Here is a 25,558-nt window from a genome sequence, read left to right as displayed (position 1 = left end):
TACAGGGCTTGTCAACAGGCGGTCTACTTTAATGTGACATATTAATGTGGCCTGCCAGTGCCAATAGCTCTGCACAAGTAGCACATATGTGCATATTTATTATAGTCCATAACTTTTGCTCCCTCATAAAATATTAAACCCCTACTTGTGCTCAGGACTGCAGAGTGTTCATAAACCAGCCTTCAATTTGTTTTTCCAGTCCCACCTTGGACCCAGGATTGAAAATATGTTTTATATGAGACATAAAGCCCTTTTCCACCCGGGAACCTTTCTCAGAATCTAGAAACCTTGTTAGGAACCCAAGAACCTGACCTGGCTTTGCCTCGAGAAAGCAGGCTTTGAATTCATTTTCTATAGTTTTCTCCTGCAACATTCTGTTTCCCTGTTTAGTAGAGACACAGGGACTATCAGAAGTTAAGGCTGGACGTCACTCAGTCTGAGGCTGCCTTTACACGGGAACGTTTGCGTTTATGCACAGTATGCGTTTTCAAAAAAGTCTTCCGTTCACACGCTTTCGTTTCATTTAACGTGTCTGTTCACACGAGACCGCTGGAAACGCTGTAGTACATATGCCGGGACTGTAAGTGGCGCTGTAACTTCCGCCACAAAATACACCAAAAGCAGCGAAGAAGACCCCGGAGCATGGTTGCCCTTCTGTTTATGCCCCGCGGGGGATTTAGCAACATGTAGTAGTTAATGTAATTCTCCATGTCCACTTGTTGCTGATGGTTGTGGTAGAGGAGCTGTAGATTTTGTACTAACATCTGTAGCATGGTCAGTAGCAGTAGCACTAGCAGTAGCACTAGCAGTAGCTACTAGCAGTAGCTACTGACAGTAGTGAGCAGCAGAGCATCTATCGGGAAATTATCGCATAGAGGCGATTACACGGAGCCGTTTGACCCCCCAGAGCGTTTTGTTTGCAAATCTATCCACCTTGGGACCCGTTATCGTTTGTGGGGTCCGTTTCTATCGTTTTGTTACGGCCTCGTGTAAATAAAAGGGCTATGCGCAAGAGAAACTATGCGGATCCAAGCCGTTTCGTTCTCGTGTAAAGGCAGCCTGAGGCCACACAGTAAGCAAACACTGGTTAGAGTAGAATCAATAGTCAATGGAGAGATTTACTTCAAAGGTTGTAGATCCAGGCTCCTCAAACATCCAAGCTTAAGTAGCAATCTTCGAGACTTTGCTGGGACAGGTTTCCACCCAAAGTTTCTAAGACTATTACGCTGCTTGTAACTGCATGGCTCGTCTTTCTTTTTGTTTCTATTAGGACAAGTTGCAGATGGTACTTGTTCTAGTACCATCTTAGCCAAAGTTCCAAGCAAGCTCTGCTCATACCAAAAGGTGACGTTAAAACACTACAGACCACTGACTGTTTATTGAGAATCGTCACAAGCTCTTCATAGAAAACCATGCATAAACCCGGGATCATTTAATTCTGAAGAAATAAGTCTCTCATTTAAATGGCAGTTACAGAAAACTTAATTCTAGTTGAGTCCAGTAGAGCAGTACCAGGCTGTGAAAGCATGGTTTAAGTCTCAGGAATTACTTTTCAAGGAAGTAAAAGCTTCCTTCAGGCAATTGTTGTTTGCGTTACCCCTGATGTTAAAAGAACCTTGAAGATTAGGCAAATTAGTCACTGGCCGATGAGCGCGACTCCTACAGTCTGGTTCTCAAGAAACCCTGCCAATTCTGAAGACATTGCAAGATATTTTCAAACAAGCGTTATTTGGATAAACTAACCATAACTCTGGGAAAACTAAACAAAAACAAACATACATTAGCAATTAAATGACTGATGGTAAGGGCAGGTCTCTAAGCTCCTTGTTCTCAGATACAGATGTTTAATGAAATGTGTGATTAATGCTGTCCTGTGAATCACAAGTACCAATTACAAATGTTCAGAGTTGCAAGCCCCATCCCAAAGTACTTAAGTTTAGGCAAGTATTACCCCATAACCAGTGACTTTTAGTGATTAAAGCAATGTCCCCAGAATTGAATCTAGGCTCTGGTCCGTTTCATTGAAATGCTTTGTCAAAATATTTCTAGTTCGAGGTGAAAAGGGATTCAATGTGTGCTCAGCCTTGATTCACACAGTAAACAAGCTTCTTATTTCCATACTTGATGAACAGAGTTGGGTGTAACGCGTTACAAAGTAACGCGTTACTGTAATAATATTACTTTTGTCGGTAACGGAGTAGTGTAACGCGTTACTTTTATAATTCAGTAATCACACTACAGTTACTAACATTGCCCCAACACGCGTTACTTCGTTACTTTTATAAAATCAGTCATAATCACACTGACAGACAAGAGGGGTTTCCGCCGCAGGTTTATATGTACGTAATCTGCGCGACTTGCGCGTCCACATCTCCACGTGCAGTGCTGCATAAACATGGCTGAGTCAGCGATAACTTTCGAGGGGTGGAGGTATGCCCATTATTTTGAGTTCGTCCGAAGAATAGACAGGAATGTGACGGTGAGGTGCAAACTGTGTCCAGGCCAGAAGCTGTTATCCACTGCTGTAAACACCACGTCAAACCTCAACAAACACCTGCAAAGAACACATGCTAAGGTGAAGCTAATAGCTAAGGACCCCCGAACCCAGAGTGAGGATGTTGTGAGTGCGCCGCCGCCGACTCTGAAGCGGCACAAATTAGAATTTGGAGGACCGGTAACCAAAGCAGAGATGGACAGGCTTGTAGCATCCTTCATAGTAGAGGTAATGTTGCCCATTTGCACAGTGGAATCACCATCGCATCGTTCAGAGATATACTGTGCAAAATACAGATAGCAGGAGACAGAGGACAGCCATGGTCAGAGCTATCTGGATCAGTCTTATGCGACAATGGAAACTGAACTAAAGAGAACATTTGAAACTTTAGCAGTCTGCGTGATCTGCCTGTAGGGAGGGGCGGGGCCGGCCCTGCGAGTAAAGTAACGAGTAAAGTAACGAGTTACTTTATGTAGAGAGTAACGAAGTAGTGTAATATATTACTTTTTTTTAAAGTAATATGTAATATGTAATATATTACTTTTTTTTAGTAACGACCCCATCTCTGTTGATGAATTAGTTCTAAAATGTCCGTCAGAAAGATCACCCTCCCTAAACACTTGTCATTATGATTGCAAAGTCCCCATTTCTTCTGTAAAATTAGCTCTGTCAGTCTACCCTCTCAGCACCTAGCATGTCACAACCCACTAGAGTTTGGTATTCAAGTCAAAGGGATAAACAATCATTCAACTTCAAAACAAAGTTTAAATATAATCACTTGGGGAGTTTGTGTTGACCCTGAACAGGAGCAAAACTGAAATCTATACTGAATGGTCATGTGTGGAAAGATTTGACAAGGAATTGTTCCAAATAGGAGAGCAAAGTATGACTTAGTAACATAGACATTTAACCAGCTATTGGCCATCTTGGAGAGAAAAGGAGACTGAGAGAAAGAATAAAGTGTTGCGTTTGCATGTGTGTCAGAGGTCTGCTTTTCAAACTAATGGTGCACATTATTGAAACAACAGATCACTCTGTTCTGGGATTGATTTATACTGCCTGTTATTTCACTTTAATCTAGGGACATTATCTACGCAGGATTTATGGACCATTAACTCTGTGAGAAGCTGGAATGTAAATGAGGCATAATAAATCAAGTCAGATGAAACACTCGGAGCATGACAACTTACTGGTGCTTATATGGATGCATTGGTTTCTGCATTCGGATAATCAGCTCCTTGTGTTGTATCATTTGTCCTTTGTAAGTTGACCAGAAACCAACTGGAAATAAGCATGAATAATGTTGACCACCGATGGATGTATTACGTTTCAAAGGATTAGTCTAGCATTAAAAACAAAGTGACAGCAATAAATTGTTCCTCACAGAAGCATTAGACATAAAGGACTTAGTAAAGATAGGGACGCAAACATGTAGCTTAAGCTATGCTATCCTTACCACTGCGCTATATACTGTATAATATGGTAGCCTTTCAATCAATGTATCAATCAATGCTGATTAAACTGACAATAAGACTTTGTATCCTGTGCACCCTGGACAACAATGGTAGCACATTTGCAATTATATTAGTAAGTAACTGAACAGAGACCCGGTTAAATAAGTTACTGAAATATAAGCAAAACAGTTAACCAACATCGTTACATTTAACGCCTTTCTTGCTATCGTCCTAATCCTAAATTATAATTGTGATGCTGATGCCTCAAACGTGTCTGTGGTGAGAATGAAATGTGGTCTCTGGGTCATCTACCGGCTACAAAACAACCCTTAAATAGTGGGGAATATTTAACATTTACGGAGGAGATTGAGATGAAAACCCATTGGAAATGACAGATCCCCAGCTGGATGTCTCAGGATGTCAGCATGGTCACCGAGGTCCTGACTCTCCCTTTCAATTCCCCTCTCTCCTCGCCTCCTCCTCTCTCATCTCCACTTACTTTTGTTTTCCTGTCTGGCACTGAGGATGCGTCTGAAAGAGCACGCAAAGAAGCCCTCAGCTCGACAGGATTCATGATCACGCTGATGATCTATCTTACAGAGACAAATGGAGTGAGAGAGATAGATAAATGGAGGGAGGTAAAGGAGGACAGAGAAAGGGAGGACAGCGATTGCTCAGGGGGACGCTGGATCTGAATAGCTGTAAAAACAGTCAATTTGGAGTAGAGAAACAGGGGAATTTCAACCACATCGCTCAAATGTTTCAGCCGCTTGCACACAAAAGACCCAACTTCTCCCAATTCCTCTGAGTCATTCCACTCAATTGGAGAACAATTGGCTTTGACTGAACTCACGCCCTGCTCCCCCCATCCCATAACCCGCTCAACCCTCTCTTTCCTTCTTGTCAGTCTCTATCTCCTCAATTTACCCCACTCATGCAGCTCCACAGGCTTTTTTTCCTGCACAACCCCCCTCCCCACAAGCCTTTCCATACAGCTTCCACGTCAACCAGTGTGACAGATTTGACGATGAGACACATGACATTGGTTCAAACGGGAGACAAGAATGAGATTAGACATGTGAGAAGAGGTCAGTGGGAACGATTGCCCCCGTAGACACACATAACCTCCAACCCCAATCCCCAAAACAATACTAATTGTAAACATATGATCTTCAATGTGGTATAACGACGTCTCCGTTGCTCAGTTCCAGCGTAGTCACTATCCAGCCCCAATCAAAACAGAAATATGAAGAAAAGCCAGGCCTCGCCGTTGCAGTGCGGTCGCTCAAATTGAAAGTGACAGCTTGACACATAATATGGCACCCGTAATGTGATTAGGCCAGCGTGGCACTCTCTTCTTAAACTCCCACATCCCGAGAGCGAGCCTCACGTCCAACTCCGCCAAACACACTCAGCCTCCTGCCTCTGAAAGGGGGGCAGAGACGGCCGTCTTGTCTCCCACTTTAGTTTCTCTTGCGATGCTTCATGCTTTGAGACGAATTGAGATGATGCCGCTGTTGAATCATAACCCCCTGGAGGGGAATTGCAAACACATGTAGGGGGGTGAGAGAGAGAGGCTTTTTGGGTTTGGAGGCATCGATGCCAAGAACAGAGGAGCTGAGTGGGAGAAAGTATGCAGGGGTATGGATTAGATCAGCCATTATCAGGAGCTGGCCGGGCTCTCCAGTCAATCCGTGTGATGCAAATGAGCAGTGACATGACAATGATATCACCCACAGCTACCCTTGACAGAGTCCAGAGGTGAAATGCAAAATAATGAGAAATCCAGAAGAAGAAATAATGATTGCAGTCAGAATGGAAAGCGAACTGGAAAAGGTTTTGGAGTTTGATGTTGCAAAACGTAAGAAAAGTGAAACAGCAGTAAGGAGGTAAGCTGCGGCAAAACGAAGAAAAATTGACTTTTAGAGCTGAGTCCAGCAGGAAATTCAATAAAATACCTTCAAAAGGCCGCGGCTGACAGTGAAAAATCACAAAATTATAAATTTGAGCCGGAGAAATGAGGGAGAATTATTGTGTTTGGCAAAAGCGAGAGGGAACTGGAGCCGAAGGGCCACGTTTCCAAATGAGCCGTCGCAGATCGAGAGATGTTGGCTCGGTGCACGTTTAGCATGGAAGGGGAGCTGGTGCACACTTCTCCTTTCCCAGTTTAGTTTTCCTTTCTCCCGGGGAATTCCCTATCATGTTAGCGATGACAGGATGAAAGATGTAGCGTAGGGCTTAACCAGGGACACGACTCGGGAAATGAATGGATGGCAGGCCCAGCAGTTGACAAGCAATTGGGAATCCAAGTGAGTTGCATCTGTTTGCCAAGCACAGTAAAATTGAAAGGCCTTAGGTTTCCAGAAATGAGGGTCATTTCTCAACTGTGTTTAAAAATATGTCAACAACCAGCAAGATGGACTCAGCCTGCCAGTTGTTTTTTTTGACGCTCAAACCATTTATGTCCGTGTGTCTCGTATGAAAAAGTGAAAGTATTTCCGAGGTACTGTACTAGACGTGCAACAATTAGACAAAATAAATAATTTTGAGTATTTTGACTGAAATTACAACCATCGATATGATTCATGATACTTGAGAGATGAATCATTTTTGCATAATTATTCTCATCATGATTGAAAACACATTATTAACAGGATATTTACCAAACACAAATGTAGAGAAAGATTTGTATGCAGGGATGTATCTTCAAAATGGTATTAAAACACACATAATAATAATAATTTCAATTTTGATAGCGCCTTTCAAGAGACCCAAGGACGCTTAACATACAGCATTAAACAAATATTGCGATCTGAATACTTCACTAGTCAATATTGCGATTCCGATATATTTTGTATTACTAATTGTGCAATCCTATATTACATACCGCATTTTGCAATGTGTGTTTAATCTTAAAAGATCATAAAAATGCATGTAAAGCCCTTGCTTGACTACTCATAAATGCATATTTCCTTCTCTCCAGCACTCCTCCCAAGCCTTTTCCTCTAAAGAAAAGCCTGTCACATAAAATCAAGTCAAAGCGAAGACATAGTTGAGCGCCCGTGACAGGCTGAAAGCTACTCAAATGGGTCTATAATGAGTCTAATAATGGTGTGGGTAAGCATAATTTACCCGGGCTGGGGCCCCAGTGTGTCTGAGGGAGGAGAGTGATCACTGCAGCGGGTTGGCAGGCGATGATGAGCCCCTCATTCCCAATGATACGACAAGCCCGGAGCACAAGGTGGACACACTCCCATCCCGTCAGTGTCCCTCGGGGCTGAGCCAGACCTGCACATCAGGAAGCAGTGGACTGGAAAACCACACATGACTGGATGCTTCCACAGGGCCTCGGATGGCTCCACGGCGACCCCGTTTCCTTTGAAATAGAGCAGTGTGTGACCTCACACCGCCTAGAGAGTACATGCAAAGCCGTATCTCCCCTCCATGTGTGTGTGTGTGTGTGTGTGTGTGTGTGTGTGTGTGTGTGTGTGTGTGTGTGTGTGTGTGTGTGTGTGTGTGTGTGTGTGTGTGTGTGTGTGTGTGTGTGTGTGTGTGTGTGTATGTGTTGCAGCACAGAGATGTTGGTGACAGGCAATAGCCATGAGCTGTTCACTCGCGCTGCCCTTAGGAGTCGGCTCCCTCAGGACAGGACAATCAAAAAGTCCCTTGGCAGAGACCGGCAAAAATATGTAAACAAACACACACACACACACACACACACACACACACACACACACACACACACACACACACACACACACACACACACACACACACACACACACACACACACACACACACACACACACACACACACACACAGGAAACAGCATCAGACGTACATGTCCTTGTTTGCTCTCCCGGCGCTGTCCCTGAAGCAGGCAGGGTGCTGGTGAAAGGTGGCTCTGGCCGAGGGTCTTTCCCACGAGGCTTCCACGCTGGATGACCTCTACTCTTCCTCAGCTGTTTACCCTTCAACGTGAATGTCACCAACTACTGCTGTGCTGGAACCTTTTGATGTTGTTGAAAAGAGTCTGGAAACCGCACCGATGTGTCCTTTACGGTACAGCACTGTGCGGTAGTAGTATTAATCCATTGGTTGTCAAATGTCATTATGTTTAGCGGAAACAATTTTTCGGGCCAATTTAGCGAGTATGAGAGAAGTAGATTTGAAAGAGGGGTAGAGAGCATGACATGTTTAGAGAGACATTAGGCCGGTTTCAAATCAGTGTCTGCAGGAATCAGTTTGAGCTATTTATAGGAAGAAAAAAGTAACATTTGTATGATTCTAGCTTCTGAAATGTAATTATATAACATTTATTTTAACATAGTTTTTGGGGTTTTAGGACAATAAAAACCTTTTGAGGGCTTCATCTTGGGCTTTGTGAAAACACATATTGACATTTTTCAGTACATATCATATCATTTTCACATTTTCTAAATGAGAAAATGTCGTTTTACTGCCAGTTTACCAACAACCATGAACTTCCGCCGCCTCCTCTAAGTGTGTCATCCAAGATTTATGGTCTCGGCGTTTGTTTAAAATATGTACAACATCTCCTGTGTTTTTCCTCTTTATGCCAACATAATTAGTTGAGCTGGGTGACAGGAGGCTGTGTGAGCCCTGAGGTGTGTGGTAGAACAGCAGAGTGTCTGTTGCAGCTGGGCTGTGTGTGTGTGTGTGTGTGTGTGTGTGTGTGTGTGTGTGTGTGTGTGTGTGTGTGTGTGTGTGTGTGTGTGTGCGTGTGCGTGTTCGTATGTGTGTGTGTGTGTGTGTGTGTGTGTGTGTGTGTGTGTGTGTGTGTGTGTGTGTGTGTGTGTGTGTGTGTGTTTAGGTAAGCAGCGGTGCAGGGGGTTGTGGGGGACATCAGGGTCATTGCAGGGCCTCCAGTGAAGCAGGTAGATGTGCGGACCGCCGCCACCTCATCAGAGTCACTTTCCCAAAGTCGTGGTGACGCACGGCGCCCCGAGGCCCGCGGTTTAAATTACAGTGCCGGTAAAAGGGATAATAGCCTCGCATTTTGACATTTCTGTTTAGGGGGGAGCAGTGAGAACAGCAGCGTGAGCGTTTCTGAGGTTGTGAAATCTCTTAATTTCACCACTGGCTTTTTCTTTAACCATAGCTCTTCTTCCCTCATTCATATCCTTTCCAACGAGGCAGTTGCAGGACCGGTTTGGAGCAGCAGCCCGATCATGAACGAGTTTTTGCGTTTCCGCTGCAGAGGCGCTGGCATACGTTGGAGACTTGGCCGGGATTCACTTGCGAAACAAGTATATCGTTTTGTGGCCAGATATAGTCATTTAAACCAAAAAAATATACATATATGGGGACTACACTTGTGTGACAGTGTTACAGAGGCGTGATATCACAAGCAGCAGCTGGCATTAGGAATGGTACAAGAATGGCATACCATTAGATACTTTTGGTGTAAATGTATTGGGTAAGTCGTGCTTGCAATTAAATCTGGCTTCATACGTACAGTATAACAGCAACATGAGCACCACTCTGATAGCTTGGGCCATTGTTGTTATTGTGAGGGAAATTCCTGCTGGTGTTTGCTGAAAAAAAAGCAACCTAACCACATCATGACATAGTATGCTCTCGGTCTCTTGTCAGTAGAAAACCAAACAGGTTCTTAGGAGTTTCACAAGTTGAACCAACTCAGAATAAACCTTAACCCTTCCACGGACCAATTGTTTGTGGAAAATGGGTAACACACACCTCCCTGTCTCTCTCTGTTGACATTTCTCTCTGTCTTCCCTCCTGTCTGAGGACAAGCGTGTCGCAGTGTGTTTTGGCGCTCTGACTGTGTCTTACAGCTAAACTGAGGAGACAGGCTGCTGACAGGCCCTGTGCCAGAGCGCAGTATGCCAACAGCAGAGATTTGTGAAAATATGCCCCGTGTCATTTCCTCTCCATTTCCCTGACAACTTCACTCTGTCAAAAAAAAAAACCTACGTGTGAGCGCATAGGTGGGCGAGTGGGGACAGTGTGTTTGTTTGTGTGTACGGGATAAGATGTCTCAAGGTGGATGTGGGTGGGGAACATGATATATGTATGTGTGTGTGACAGAGAAACGGAGAGGGTAAGAGCAATAAATTATAAGTTATTATCATAACTCATTATCACTGCAATTTACTTTTTCTTTACTGCATTATTTCTCTTCTAAGTCTAAAGTATTTTGTTGTTTGTTGTAGGAGCTATGACACCAACTATGCTATAAAGTTGTTAAATCTTTGAATCAAAGTCTGCTAAAGTTGATCTGTCTACCAGGAATACAGCTCTATATTTAAAGTAGTTTTGAACCTACACTTTTCCTTGCTCTTCAAATGTCTCCCCAAATCTACCCCGAATTTAATCTCTGATTCCTCCTCTCGCAATGCAGGCTGAAAGATAACATTTCATGCGAAGCAAAGCGGAAGAAAACAGCCTGCAGAAAGCCAGCGCACCAAACATGCTCGCTGTCAGCCGCTTTCGCTTAATTTGATGCCTCTGTCTCTACCACCGCAGGTTGAGTCTAATCTCGTTGAGCGCTAGAAATGAGTGTTGGTGACAGGGATGTCAACAGCAGTTTGTTTCGAGCTTGGCGGGAGAACAGTACCTGCCTGTGTGTCTCTGTTACACAAGTGCCCCCAGTCTTTCTCCCCCTTGTGTGCCCGAGTCAGCCGGCGTTACTGTCAATCCCACAGGCCAGCAGCGACGTGCTTAATCACTCTGCACCGCTACTCAACACACACATCATACACACACATACATTTACATGTCCCTCTGGCTGACAGCTTAAATAGAATCTCACCATGCCAAACATTTCAAAACGTACCGGCCAAAACCGTATGTTTTCGTTTGGATGCAATCCACAGTGAGTGGCTTCCAACATGGCCGCCAACAGGTGAGAATGTGTGTGTATGTGTGACCTGGCAGTTTGTACAGGGGTCATGTCAGCTTGTGTGACTTTACAGATGTTGAAATCTCTCTCCTGCTTGCTGTTGCTTGACCTCCGAGCTTCGCCTTCCCCTCTCCCCCTGCGGCTGTCAATCACCTAGTGGGTTTCCTGCTGTAAAGACAACCTGCAGAGAGACTGGGTGTGTGTGTGTGTGTATGTGTGTGTGTGTGTGTGTGTGTGTGTGTGTGTGTGTGTGTGTGTGTGAGGGGGGGTGTCAGCCAGGGTCACAAGTTCAGCGTAAACCGATGAGGGGTGTCGTGCTTTCAGTGTAGGAAGAACGTGTGTGACTGGAGGTGCGAGTGGAAAACTTTCTGCACCATTAAGGCTGTGCATGTGTGTGTGTGTGTGTGTGTGTGTGTGTGTGTGTGTGTGTGTGTGTGTGTGTGTGTGTGTGTGTGTGTGTGTGTGTGTGTGTGTGTGTGTGTGTGTGTGGAAATCCTTGCGGCAGTGTAGGGCACAAGATCCGGTGTAGCAGCGAGACAGCAAATCCGATTCTTTCTGATCAAAGGCGGCTGTCAGTGACAAAGGAGCGTTTGTTTAGCCTCAGCATGACATGTATCTGAGAGCCATAAATTACAGGGGGAATTAGAGGAGGTTTGGTGGATTTCATGCTCGTGTGCCTGTCTGTCTCTTTGGGTACAGTGCACACACACATATATGCATTCACAGTCACGCAGACCACACACACAAGGGGGGGTCGGTAGGGATAATGGATGTGTATGTCTCTCTGGGAGCGATGTTGAGAGAGGGGAGCTGGCATGTGTCAGGCACTGGATGAGAGAGAAGAGGTTTAACAGTGAGGACTGTGCTACAGGCTGCTGGCATTTACATTCTGTACGTATACTTGGTTGATGTTCATTGTTATGCAAGGTCACATTTTAAGAGAGCTAACTCCAAGTTCAGTTCACACAGATTAAAATGAATTTTACGTTCATGGTTCACAATTTTGAACAAAGTCCTCCTTCATAAAAGATTAACAAGTTCACATTCACTTAACTTTTTTGCTTTCAACTTGATACGTAGTTACACATTTTGTTATAGATGTTGCTAACAATCCTACATTTGGACTTTTAGAAACCAGATGGGCGCAACAATTTGCATAAAAATGTACATGTTTTCATTGAATGCACCTCTTTACAGCCTTGATGTTGTTCCATGTCTATGAGATATAAAGCCACAGCCAACAGCTGGTCAACTTATCTTAGCATAAAGGGCTGTTAATGGGGAAACACGTATATGCACACGTCATATCACTTCACTTTATATAGTATAGAAAGCATTAACAAAGGCAGTAAAAAAACTATACAACACACACCACTAATTTATGATAAAGTTATTCATTATGCAGCAACCTGGTTAAGGACAAATTTGAATGGTTAAGGACGTTTGATTGCTTTTGTTATAGCAACAAGTGGTTTCATGGGGGTATTGTGCCAGACCGTTTTCTTGGCTGGGTGCATTGACTTTCTGGCGTCTTGTCGTCACCGTGGTTGACTGGATACTTCAGGAAGCAACTGCGGCCATAAAATGGTCCCGCATATAACCCCCGTAAACAATACCTTCCAAAGTTGGTGTACTTAAGGAATAAACAATGTTATGTGGTCATTTGTGAGCTTTGATGTGCTGGTACTCTAGTTAAGGGCGAGCGAGGAGGAAATTGCATATTTTATTTAATAATACTATTAAAAAAAAGGCACTTACACCGATACATTTCTGTGTAAAGGGTTACGCAGAAAAAATATCTATAAATGGAGGAAATATTTAGATTTTTTTTAAGATCAGATCTCTCCACCTAACACGCTGCTTCAATGCAAAAGGTCTGCATGCGGTAAAAGCCTTTTCACACGTAGAAATCAATCAACATGCCTCAAATATGTTTTTATTTATGGCTGCCCATCAATTATTCTTTATCTTAATAAACACAGATAATATTTGACCTGTAATTCCCATTTGTTAGGGACATTGGGATCTTCCAGGACCAGGACACATGGAGCGCCACTTGTCTGAGTAAGTAAAAGATAATCTAGGTTTACAGTGTGCATGCTGTCAAAGGGAATCAGTTGCAGGAAAAGTTACAGTGCATTATGGGTAATGTGCTGCAGCAGCATTCTCTGTCTGGTCTGCATGACATTTGTTTGTCTGAAGCTCCGAGCCAAAAGCATCCTCTGTGTTTACTCTGCACTGGCATGTTTGGCAAAAGCTTTTCAATAGCAATTATCCCACTTTAGCAGAACACGACTGCTGAATTAACAAAAAATACAAGTTGTTGAGCTGACGAGCCGTGAATGTGGATCTGATGCCTGGAGGTTCTTCAGAGCTCCCCTGACAGCAACCCATGGAGATAAATTGTTCTTGGGTGGGAATTAATTCAAGCCCCTTTCTGTGCAGGGAAATTGATGGACTTGTGGAATTCTCAGCACATGTGATCCACATTCAAAGCCTTTTACTTTTCCAGAATGATCTTCTCAGAGCACTGCGTCGTACTGGGGAACACATTTCTGGAAGCCTTGAGGAAAGAAAGAAAAACTGCTGTAATGAATTTAAATGCTGGAGGAAAATAAAAGCCAGCGAGGTTTGACAAATGAGTTTGAACACTTTTGACTGTCAAGCTGTTAATTTATGACTGAGCAAACTTCCAAGTGTTTAGCTTGGACGCCTAACACAGAGGCCCACAGCTCTCTGAGGTGACTGTTTTATGAAATATGGAGGCAGGCGTACCATTTATTTATTTCTTCCCCTGACTGGCGCTTTCACAGCCCTATTTGTTTTAATCCTCGTGAGTGTTGTAGGAGAAACCGATTCCTGTTCACATTAATAAAAATAATATTTTGCAGAGCGAGGTCTAATGGTCAAAATGTCACATCTATGACTCGCTCATTTTCCTACCCGCAGCCATAACTCAACAAGCCACTCTTTTATTAGCTCCAGCCGCCAAGGACACATGTGCCTGTAGCTGGATGTTGCTGCACACATGTGGTGTTACAAATTAGGGTTTATGGAGCTTAGATGACAATGCCAGTATATTTTTTGTCTCTTTGTATATGACAGAGCAGAAAAAAGCTTCTGAAACAGCACTTTAAAACATCATGTTATGAGCACTTTCACAGAAGAAGTTTTTCATATTTCTCTGTTATATGTCAGGCTACAGTCAGAAACTGGTTAGCTTAGCTTAGCAAACAGACTGGAAACATATTCCTTGTCCACTGAAAAGAGTACTAGTTTAGTGCTGGTGCTAGTTCGGTTCGCAATGTTGAACCAACTGCGAACCAGTATGTTTACCATAGACAAGAGCCACCATTTACGTCACTGCATTTCTCAGTAAAGCCAGCGTAAATAACAACAACAATGGAAGACTGCTTCGGAGCTGTGTTCGAGCGTATTCTTACGAAGCCAGTTTGAATTAAATACCGACTTTTCCAGCTCCATACTGTCCTCCAGACTGACGTGGATAAAAGGGGTAACAATGGTAAACAGGTCAACTGTCCGGAAGGTAAAAAAATAGCCTATTAGTCATCTCAAAAGCTATCTAATACACACATAATTAGACTCATGCAGTAAGAACACATTCATTTGTGCTCTTTTCTGGTAAGAGAATATTTTACAATTGGTTGAGAGCACTCGTACTTAGATGAGAATAAAACAGTTTTGGAATTTTCTGATGTAAGGCTACAGGCAGCAGCTGGTTAGCTTCGCTTAGCATAAAGATGGGAAACAGTGGTAAACAGGTCACCTGACAAAAATGTAAAAAAAAGAGCCTACAGTATCTCAATAGCTCCCTAATACAGATATTGGACCTCATGCAGAAAACGATTACATTCAAATGCATTGTTCTTATTTATTTCATCTTGTTAGTACACATTGTTTTGGGATTAACAAATTATTTCTTATTTGTGCTCTTTTCTTCAGTACAAGAGTATTTTATGAGTGGTTGAAAAAACATCAAGTCGCTCTTTTATTAGCTCGAACCGCCACACATCTGCCCGATTGTTGTTCCAGCACACATGTGGTGCTACACATTAGGGTTTATGGAGCTTAGATGACAATGCCAATATATTATTTTCCCATACACTTTTGAAATATGACAGGTTTCAGACAACCCCTCTGAAACAGCACTTAAACCATCATGTGTTGTCAAACTCCAAACTAATTGATTCTGTTCAGTGGGTGAGCAGCTCCTTAAGGCATGGTGACACAGAGTTCACTGCAGGTTTTTCAGACCGTCACCCCTGAAATCTGTTAAGCACAACCCTTTATCGTATAATCGGTGGAAAGCATTGACTGATATGTGTTTTAATTTTAATAAAAAGCCACTTGCAGAACAATGTATCAATCCCAAATGTCACTTTTGTTCCTTTTGACTCTGCAAAATGCTTTTTATTCTTCAGCTGTGAAAACCTTAGAAGCCCTTTATCTTCCTGCTGGACTTTGAGCCTCCCCCTCCCTCCCCTTCTCCCTCTTTCTCTCTGGGATCACTCCCCTCTGAGGCGTTTGACTGAAAACATGCGCTCTTTAATCACTGGGGTGACAGTCCCTGCCCTGTGTTTGCGCCTCTGCCCCGCTGCAACAATAAAGGCAGGGTCACGCTCAGTGTCAGCTCCAGGCATGACGTTTGAAGGAGGGAGTGAGGCGAAAGAAAGGAAGAAACAGGGAGGGCGATGGGGGGGGGGGGAAGAGAATGAAAGCAGGAACTGAAGGGGGTGAGGGAAAGCTCGGGGAAGTATTGCAAATATGTCTGCCACAGGAAGAGTCTTCTCTCAACGTCAAAAATTGAGTCAAAGTCAACAGGATTCTGGGTGATGAAGAAAAGGAGTTGACAGAATTGTGTGGCTAGTTTGACTGCCTGGAATATTTAGAATGTGTGTGTATGTGTTTCAGTGTGTGTGTGTGTGTGTGTGTGTGTGTGTGTGTGTGTGTGTGTGTGTGTGTGTGTGTGTGTGTGTGTGTGTGTGTGTGTGTGTGTGTGTTGTGTGTGTGTGTGTGTGTGTGTGTGTGTGTGTGTGTGTGTGTGTGTGTGTGTTGAGATCTAGGGTAGCAAGGGAATCACAGGATCCCATGACCCTGTGACCCGGGGGACCTTGTGCTTCTGTTTGTCTGGCTGATTGACAAATGAAGGGGCAGGCAGCGGGGGGCTGGGCCTCTGTGTGTGTGTGTGTGTGTGTGTGTGTGTGTGTGTGTGTGTGTGTGTGTGTGTTAATGTTTGTGTGACTTTTGCTCAGTTCCCTTTGTATGCATCTATCACATCAACAGTAGTATTAAAGGAGTTGGAGTACTCAGATATTTTACTAAAGTAACAGTAGTGATACCATGATGTAGAAATCATCTGTTAGGAGTAACAGTCATGCATTCAACTCTTTACTAAAATGTACAAAAGTATTAGCATCAATATACTTAGTATCATTTTTTTTTTCTCAGAACAAAATATATTATAAATAGAATTACATTTAGTGACGCATCAATGGGTACATCACTTTAATGTTGCAGCTTTTTGTCCTTACTTTGTAAAGTAAAAGTGGAAGTTTAAAGTAGCAGGAAATGCAAATCCTCAAGCAAAGTACAAAAACCTCAAAATTATACTTGAGTTCAGTACTGGAGTAAATGTCATTAGTTACTGTCCACCACTAATTAGTAGGTGTGAGTTCTTAAGTCTGCAAACTAGGATTTGCACATCAGAATTTGTGTTTAAAATGAAAAACCGCACTAGCCAAAGTCTCAAAAACAGCATTTTTAGAGTTTCAGCATACATGTGATTGCTTTGTTGTGTGTGTGCAGCACTTAGTGTGTGTGTGTGTTTGTCTCTGAATTCCTGTGGAGTTCACGGTGAGGCCAGGCCCCATGGCGCAGCGCCGGGAGAGCACATTAATTACAGAGCAGTGACACCGGGACGGCCGGGCTGTAATTGATGCCTCCTGTGTGGCAGGAGAGCGCTCAGTCACGCAGCGAGAGGACAGGGTCACCCTGCAGACAGACCCAGGTGGGTGGTGCTGGGTGGGAGGGTGGGAGGGGGGGGGTTGAGGGATGATGGTGGAAACTCTCATTGTGACCACCGTAATAATATTTAGTTGCTTTAGCATGTTGTTGTACTGTCACGCAATAGTACAAGTTTTAGTTTGTCACGCGATGGTAACCCTCATTATGTTGTCACCAAAAGCAGTAAAAACTGAAATTAAATCAGAAAAGGGATTACCGTTCACATGCTACTCAGATGCTCCCATTTCCCGAGTGTGGAAAGTCCTTAATCCGACTTTTATGATCTTTAAGTCGTAATGTGGAAACAACATGGACACAACTAGAAGATGTGCTGTAATGTATTGCACAAGGTATAAAACAGCCAATGATATTGTTAATAGAGTATTTGCAAGTGAGAAACCATTTTTAACGATTATTGCTACACATCTTAAATGCTCTATCACAATGTTAACCTGTGTTTCAGAAACGCTTCGAGGATTAGTGGGTTCGTCCTTGGTCCATGCTAAACCCTTCCACCAAGTTTTATTAAAACCGGGCAAGTACTTTGTCTGTAATCCTGCTGACATGCGAGCAGACCAACCTAGTGAAAAACATAACCTCCATTGCGATAGTAATGAAGTAAGTGCTTAGTAGAGTGACTGAAGAGAAGATTAGAGAATGAAATAGAGAAGAAAAGCGAAGGAGAAGTTGCATTTAATATTGATAAACTGTGTAAAGAAACAAGTTACTCTACACGACTCCCTGTGAAACCATTTATTTAAACGGTCTTTAAGATAAAAAAATCCTGTGATTGATGGTGCATTCCAGTTGTCAGAAAGTCAGGAGATTATCACTAACTGGTCTTATAAATTCAAGATGGCTGCTGAGTACGTCAACAACGTGAAAGCTTCAGTAATATACTACGTATTAGCACTTCATTCTCATAAGTGTCCCTTTAAATAAGTAAAACCCACAGTGCTGTGTAGCTTCTATAAGAGGACATGTTGCGACAGTGGTTTGTAAGCCTAAGATACCGTGTAATGTATTGTTGTCAACTGGTACAGCTGACAATATTCACTAACAAAGCTAACCTTCCAACTTCCAAATACAAATAGAAAACATGTGTCTAAAGCAACGGTAAATATAGATGCTTTCACAGTATACCGAGGCTTTTGTAGAGGTTGTTGTCTAAATGAGATGTATGTATTCTATCATAAGGGAGCCAAATCAGCCACATTAGCTTTTATTGAGACAAATTGTTACTAAGAAAAGAGGCACATTTGAAGCCCGGAGCGGAAGCGCCCGTCAGATGGAGAGTGTGCCTCGCTGTCAGCTGAGGATGAGCGATGGCCTGCCAGCCAGATGGACTTCTCCTTGTCAGGGTCCTTTCACTTCCTGCGGTCGTCCTTTGATCCGCCTGATGACTAATGACTACCCTGTGAAGAGCAGGGCAGGCAGACAAGGGATCCCCATGTATGCATGTGTGTGTGTATGAGAGGAGCCTTTAACATGCTGCATAGGGGGTCCATCTTTGGAGGGAGCCCCCCTGCTCACTTTGCTCTCCTGTTGCAGCAGAAGCAGAAGAGGAGGAGGAGGAGGAGGAGAGGTGTCTGAGGAGACAGGGGTGATTGAGAGAGGACAGAGAAGGAGGTCAAATACAGGGCAGCAGGAGACACACTCAGTAACACACACACAAACACACACACACACACACACACACACACACACACACACACACACACACACACACACACACACACACACACACACACACACACACACACACACACACACACACACACACACACACACACACACACACACACACACACACTGTGACAGGGCCTCTTCAGAAGACACGGATACCCTAACTGACCTCCAAGAGAGGGTCATGACGCCAGCCAAGCACTATCTTATTCACCAAAGGCAGAAACGTTGTTTTCCATGGTCAATTATAAGGGATTTTGGGTCATTTTGCTTCTAAACAAGTATTCTTTGAGAATAATGGGGAAGAAAAGCATCCAAAATATTCGTTTATTTTGCTAATTGTGTCTTTCTCAACTTAAAATGTCTCCTAAATTAAGCCAACTCAAACAAAACCATTCCGAAAACTTCGAATACAAAAAAATATTGTCTCAAAGTAGGAGATAAACTCTGGAAATGTTATTTTTCATTAGAAAAACTGTATACCACCTGCTGTGTTAATATTTGGAGTGTGCATCAATTCGAAAACCGAGTTGCAAGAAAAGGACTGAACAGAACTCGGCATGTTTGATCTCAGTTGTGACGTTTTAGTCATGTATGTAGGCCCTATCATCTTTTATGTATTTGTTTCCCTTGTCAAAGAATACCTTATATACATTTCCAATCCCTAGTCTCACAGTATATGAACATTGACGGGCTATTCTTTAATTCACATTGGCATCTGGGGACAAGGCAAGTATATATATCAAATACCAAGGCATTTCAAAGAATAACATTAATAGTGTTGAGACATATAGCTGTCACAAAACATAAAATCAATTTAAATACGTTCAAAAACAGTCATTAAAAAACCACGAGAATAAAAAGTAATACCAAGCGATAGAAAAGTTACAGAGCAGCAAGATATGTTGTTTGAATTGAAGATTTCTCCACACGCACGCACGCACGCACGCACGCACGCACGCACGCACGCACGCACGCACGCACTCACGCACGCACGCACGCACGCACACACACACACACACACACACACACACACACACACACACACCACACACACACACACACACACACACACACACACACACACACACACACCTTAATAGAAAGTGAAATGTGAGAAATCAGAAACAGGTGTGTGAAGGATGGGGGTAAGATTGAGCAGACAGAAGGGGGGGGGGGGGTATGTTTTAAGCTGACCTAAGCAAAAGGCCAGCAGGTCAGTGAGGGGTCGGGGGGGAAAGGGAGGGGAGAGTTGAGGTGAGAAGGTGAATCTAGAGTTAAAAGGGGGGGTAGTGTTAGTTTAAACAGGTCACCTCTCAGCCAGTCGCCAGGGGAAGTGACCCCAAACCTGGCCCTCTGATTGGTTCCCTTTACAAGCATACTTTCCCTTTGGCTAACCGGTGTGTTTCATGTTGATTCATCGCTCTGAAGCCAAATGAGTGACAGTGCTGTTTTCTTGCAGGATGTCTTTATCTTGCCAATTACTGTATCCGGGTCTTTTGTTGCCTCGCTGCCACCCTTGGGAGAGATCACACGGGCTGTCAGTCAGAGGCGGCTTCCCACCGAGACTCGAGTGATTGACAAGCACGCCGATTGACAGATTGTGTGTGTAGTGTAAATGACTGATGCTCCTGTTTCAGCATGGGGCTAATGAACAAAAGATATTTCTATTGTCTGTTTGTGTTTTATGTGATATGACTGATGAAAAATCACTTAGGTGGGAACAAAGACGTGGCTTGCAACTTCGGCATTTAAAAAAAAAGGACGCTATGAAAGGAGTGAGTCATGCATGTCAGGCACAAAGTGGCTGTTGGACGACTGAATGTCTAAACTTTTGGCGATGTGTCAGACTTTTCTAGCCACTGAGACATCGTGGCTCCAACTGTGAATTCACATTAACTGCACTTTAATAGTCAAATAGCCCATGGGTGCTACCCAGAGCATGTGAGAAAAGTGGATTTTAGATGGCCTTATCTCCTGTCCAGCTTTAGGCCTTTACTCACCTTTCATAACATGAAAATTAACATGGGAAACAATCATAAGTTTGCAGAATACAAAAACACGTTTGTATCTTTATCAGACGTTAGAAATTCATACTTAAACCTCAATAGAAAGCTACAAATGCAACAAAAAAAAACATGACATTCGGGACAGGCTTATTAATACACAGTGCAGCTTCCTGTATTTGGACCGAGGAGGAGTGAGGTTAACTCTGAGCTGGACATGGAGCAATGTCGAGCTCTGTGTAGAAATATTTAAGCGCGTGTGTGTCCTGATGTTACCTCGTTCACCGGTTGATTGAATCATTTCAATGACAAAGCCGAGCACCTTCACAGGATCTTTGACTCGTCTGTCAATGAATGATCACACTGCACCAGGAGGGTCCCGACCTTATGCAAAAGACACACCTTTTGACATTTAAATCAATAAGCTCTGGCTGCCATTCGTCCCCCGGACTCTGGTGAACTTTTAACACCAACAACGGTGCTTTGAAGAATGCTAATATGATCCACCCTTCTTGAAAACGTTTACAGGACAAATCAGCGGCGGCAGCAAAGTATCTAAACACTCGCAGATGATTTATCATCCACAGGATACACCGGCTCGGGTTGAAAGGAGACGTAGAGCAAACCAGTCCTGGATCAAAGATAAACAGGAATAAATCCTGTGGAAAGGGGCGGGAGAGGAGTGGGCAGTGGGCCTGGAAGGATGTGGAAATGGGAGGAGGTGGCAAGAGAGGGGAGATGATTTATGGGCCTTTTGGTATTTAAATCACCCAAGTACAACACCCCTTCTTGTGAAATTATGTGCCACGTTCCCACCTTTCAGCACATTTAACCCACAGCGGGTGACGATGATCCTCCGGTGACAGGGCCGTGTTTCAGGGAAGCTTTTGCCTTCTTGGCCTCCATCATAGCGAGTCTCAGTCCAAAACCTGGACAACTTATTATCTGTTAGCAACCTTTTTTAGTATTGGCAGAGCAAGGAATATGACTTTTTTTTTTACCTAAGTAGGATTTTGAGATACTTTACTAACATTTCTTGCCACGTTCTACTTCTACTCCAGTGCATCTCAGAGGGACATATTGTACATTTTACTCCACTAAATTTAGTTGACAATTGTAGTAAGATGTATACTGTATATAGTGTGTTTTATTCATATTAATCTATTCAGAAACATCTAAACTTTACTCTACATTGACAAATTACAACATAAAAAAACTCTTATATGTATTTGTTATTGATAAAAACCATATAATATATAATAATACAGCACTTTTTTAATACTTTAAGTACATTTGGCTGCTTTTACTTAGGCTACCTTATGAAGTTAGGACTTTTACTTGTAACCAAGTTTTTTTAAACTGAAGTATTACTACTTTTTCTTACGTAAAGGACCAGAGTACTGTTTCCACAACTGTGTGTGTGTGTGTGTGTGTGTGTGTGTGTGTGTGTGTGTGTGTGTGTGTGTGTGTGCGTGTGCGTGTGCGTGTGTGCGTGTGTGTGTGCTGGGGTGTCAAAATGATGTAATGATGGTCGTCAAGCCATGAAAGGAGGCCTATGTTTCATTTTCAGAGCAGTGAGAAAGAACAGGAGGAAGGAAAAGAGAGAGTCTGCAGGGGAGGGAGGAGGTGAATGAGCAATATGTGAGTGTTGAGAGAGCGGGGGGGGGAAGAAGGAACGCCAAGCCTTCAGGTTTGATGTGGGCGTTTTTCTGACAGCTATAATTCTCCAGCCTACAGAATTTCATCAACACAAGTTGTGTTAAAGCTGTGCCGCGGGGCTGCGGCCCTTTCAAGTCCCGAGCTCTGACAGGTAGATTTATTAGTCCTGAAATTTGTACAGATCACACGTCACTCATGGCAGACTGTTAAAGTGTCAGCGCTGCAATGTTCCTGCAGGGGCCTTTTTGCTTTTTCTAGGCATTTCTGTAGGGACAGAAGATTTTTCACCACCGCTCCAACTCAAAATACTGCAGCAGTGTGAGCCAGAAAACGGAGGAGCAGAATTCATATCCCACTTAAGTCTCCTGATCCAAACATTTTTGACATTAGGCGGAAATAAAGACTGACATAAATCATGAAAAAGTGCATTTGTCTGAGATAAGCTGCAAAAAAAGGGAGTTTAAAAGTAGTGTCTGGACTTTTTCGAAAAACATTAATTCACAAACTGCGGGTCTCGTTACACTTTCTGGGCATGAGCTCAATAAATCAGTAAAAACTGAATGTTTGGAGCTAAAGAGAGAAAAGTGAGCCAGTTGGTCAAGAGGCAAGGGAGGGAAGGAGAATAAATTAGGTGGAGGTGATGAGTGACACAGAGGGGAGAGGGGGAGGAGGTAAACACAGGGCATGTGCAGGTTAACTTCACACTGCCAGATTTATGACCTGGTGCAACGTGTTGGCTCTCAACAGGATGGCTTCAACTTCTGAGGAAGGTGTGTGTAAAAAAAACCCGAAAGCCTGGAGTGTGGAGGAGCAGGTAGGAGGGGGGGGGGAGTAAAAAAAGGGGAGGCGAGCCGGCTCTCTTGGCTGCCTGTTAAGAACCTCCTTCAGCTCCACATCTGGTTCTGATATTTCAAAGTTAATTAGTCATATTGGGGTTGTCTGTAGATAAATTCATCATCCAGAAAAGCACACAAACATTTTGAAAAATGAAAGGAAGTGAGGTGACACATTGCCTGACGTTTAAATAAATCATTTCAACATGATTAAAAACTTACGGCCTGTTGATGGGATCGAGCAGCTCGATGAGGGGGGGGGGGGGTCGGGGGGCTTTCTTACAGGGAATGCCTTGTCTCAGCATTTTAATTACTGCGCCTGCTGCGTGTGTGGCTCTCGCTCCTCTTCTTCATGTAGCAATAAGAAAGTAATTCATCTTCGGAGAAAGAACATCTGTGACACCTCTTACAGCCGCTGCATATGTTTTTCTTCATGATGTGCTGCACTGCATGATGTGGATCATATCGCTGCTTTCATCCTGGTGAAGGAAAAAAGCCTTTTATCACATCAATGTATTCTCTTTTGCCATTCAGATTGTTTTAAGGGTGCAGGTTGATGATATGTTTCTAGGTCTATCTTCAAACTCTCATATAGATTAATTATTATTCCGCCATTCCACAATGGACCTGATTTTTAGATTCAGTACAATGTCAGATATCAACATTTTTCCTATTGTGTAAAAAAGTTGAACTGAAGGTCAGATGAAGCAAAAAGTTATTTTAGTAGTCAGATTAAATGTTTATATGTCAAAGTTAAAGTGTATTTAGTACAAACATAGGGTTTTGATTTCAATTTGATAGTCTGTTATTTAGCTAGAACTAAGCTAGCTTTCTAGACAGTTTTGTCTTTTGGTTTTTCTCTACATAATCACTAAAGCTAGCCAGAACTAGCTACCCAGATAGCAGGGCATTTTTTTGGCTCCTTTCAGCTCCCAATGGATGAACAAGGAAGTTCTAAAATACTAAACACATTGCCAGTGATATGCATTTTTTTTAAATAGGGCATTTCACTACATTTTATGACCTATAGTTTTGATTTAGTTAGTGACAACTTATGGGAGGTAACCCTGTACATATGGACAGTTTGGCCAGAAAACAGCACTCCTTTCCTCGTAAAGAAAAGACTGTGAGCTTGATCAGACTGTCTGGAAAGCTTTCTTATCAGTTGCTTGCTAGGTCTTCAGATGTATTCCCAGAAGGGAAAGCGTACCAACATGATAACCCTCACAGTATAGTAACATAAATGGAATGAACTCCTTTATCATTCAACACATGTGTATTGTTAGTTTATTATTAATATAAACATACATAGATTAAGATTCCAGATTTCTGATTAACCAGCATTGTATTAATTCTGCTGATGAAATGGCGTTACACAGAGACTCTCTCACTCAGTACAATGGATTAAGTACCTTGCAGAAAGACCTGCGTTCAAAAAAAAAATGACTGGCAACCAAAATGGTGTCTGTCAAGAAGAAAAAAGGCGAGATGAAAGAACATGTCAAGGGAAAGATGATATCTCTTCTGAGCCTGAGGCAGATGCACACACACACACACACACACACCACACACACACACACACACACACACACACACACACACACACACACACACACACACACACACACACACACACACACACACACACACACACACACACACACACACACACACACACACACACACACCCTCTGACAGAGTTTTAATAACACCTGTCCGACGCCCTCTCCTTGGGTAAAGTGTGAGTGATGGCCTGGATAGACTCCAGGCTGAGCTGCAAACAGCCACACACACACACACACACACACACACACACACACACACACACACACACACACACACACACACACACACACACACACACACACACACACACGCACAGGTGAACACGCAGACAGACAGGCAGACAAAGAAGATACGATGATCTGCCCTGACTGACACTCATGCCTCATGCTTGGCTTCACCCTTTTACTCAGCTGCCTTCACTCTGAACTCACGTGTTTGTGTATGAATACTTAGATATACAACACTGCATGATTTCATGTTGTTTATTAAAATGTATGGACACACATTGGATTCATGGCTGTGTGTGTGTGTGTGTGTGTGTGTGTGTGTGTGTGTGTGTGTGTGTGTGTGTGTGTGTGTGTGTGTGTGTGTGTGTGTGTGTGTGTGTGTGTATGTGTGTGTGTGTAATACTGAAAACTACACCTTTATGGAGATATCTCTTTTCTGCGCATTAATCACTTTGGACAGACTCTTTATCAATATTTGTGGAGTCAAGAGGGTGAGTTTGTGTTTGATGGAGGGCCTCCAGCTTCTAATTATGTGTGTGTGTGTGTGTGTGTGTGTGTGTGTGTGTGTGTGTGTGTGTGTGTGTGTGTGTGTGTGTGTGTGTGTGTGTGTGTGTGTGTGTGTGTGTGTGTGAGAGAGGCCAGACCTCCATGGAAGACGCCTGTCTGTTTGATCTAATCCTGCCTGGTGAGCCAACAGACTGATATGCACATCGGACTGACAT

Source organism: Trematomus bernacchii, unplaced genomic scaffold (assembly GCF_902827165.1).
Source record: "Trematomus bernacchii unplaced genomic scaffold, fTreBer1.1, whole genome shotgun sequence".
Taxonomy (NCBI): domain Eukaryota; kingdom Metazoa; phylum Chordata; class Actinopteri; order Perciformes; family Nototheniidae; genus Trematomus; species Trematomus bernacchii.
This window is presented reverse-complemented; position numbering follows the sequence as displayed.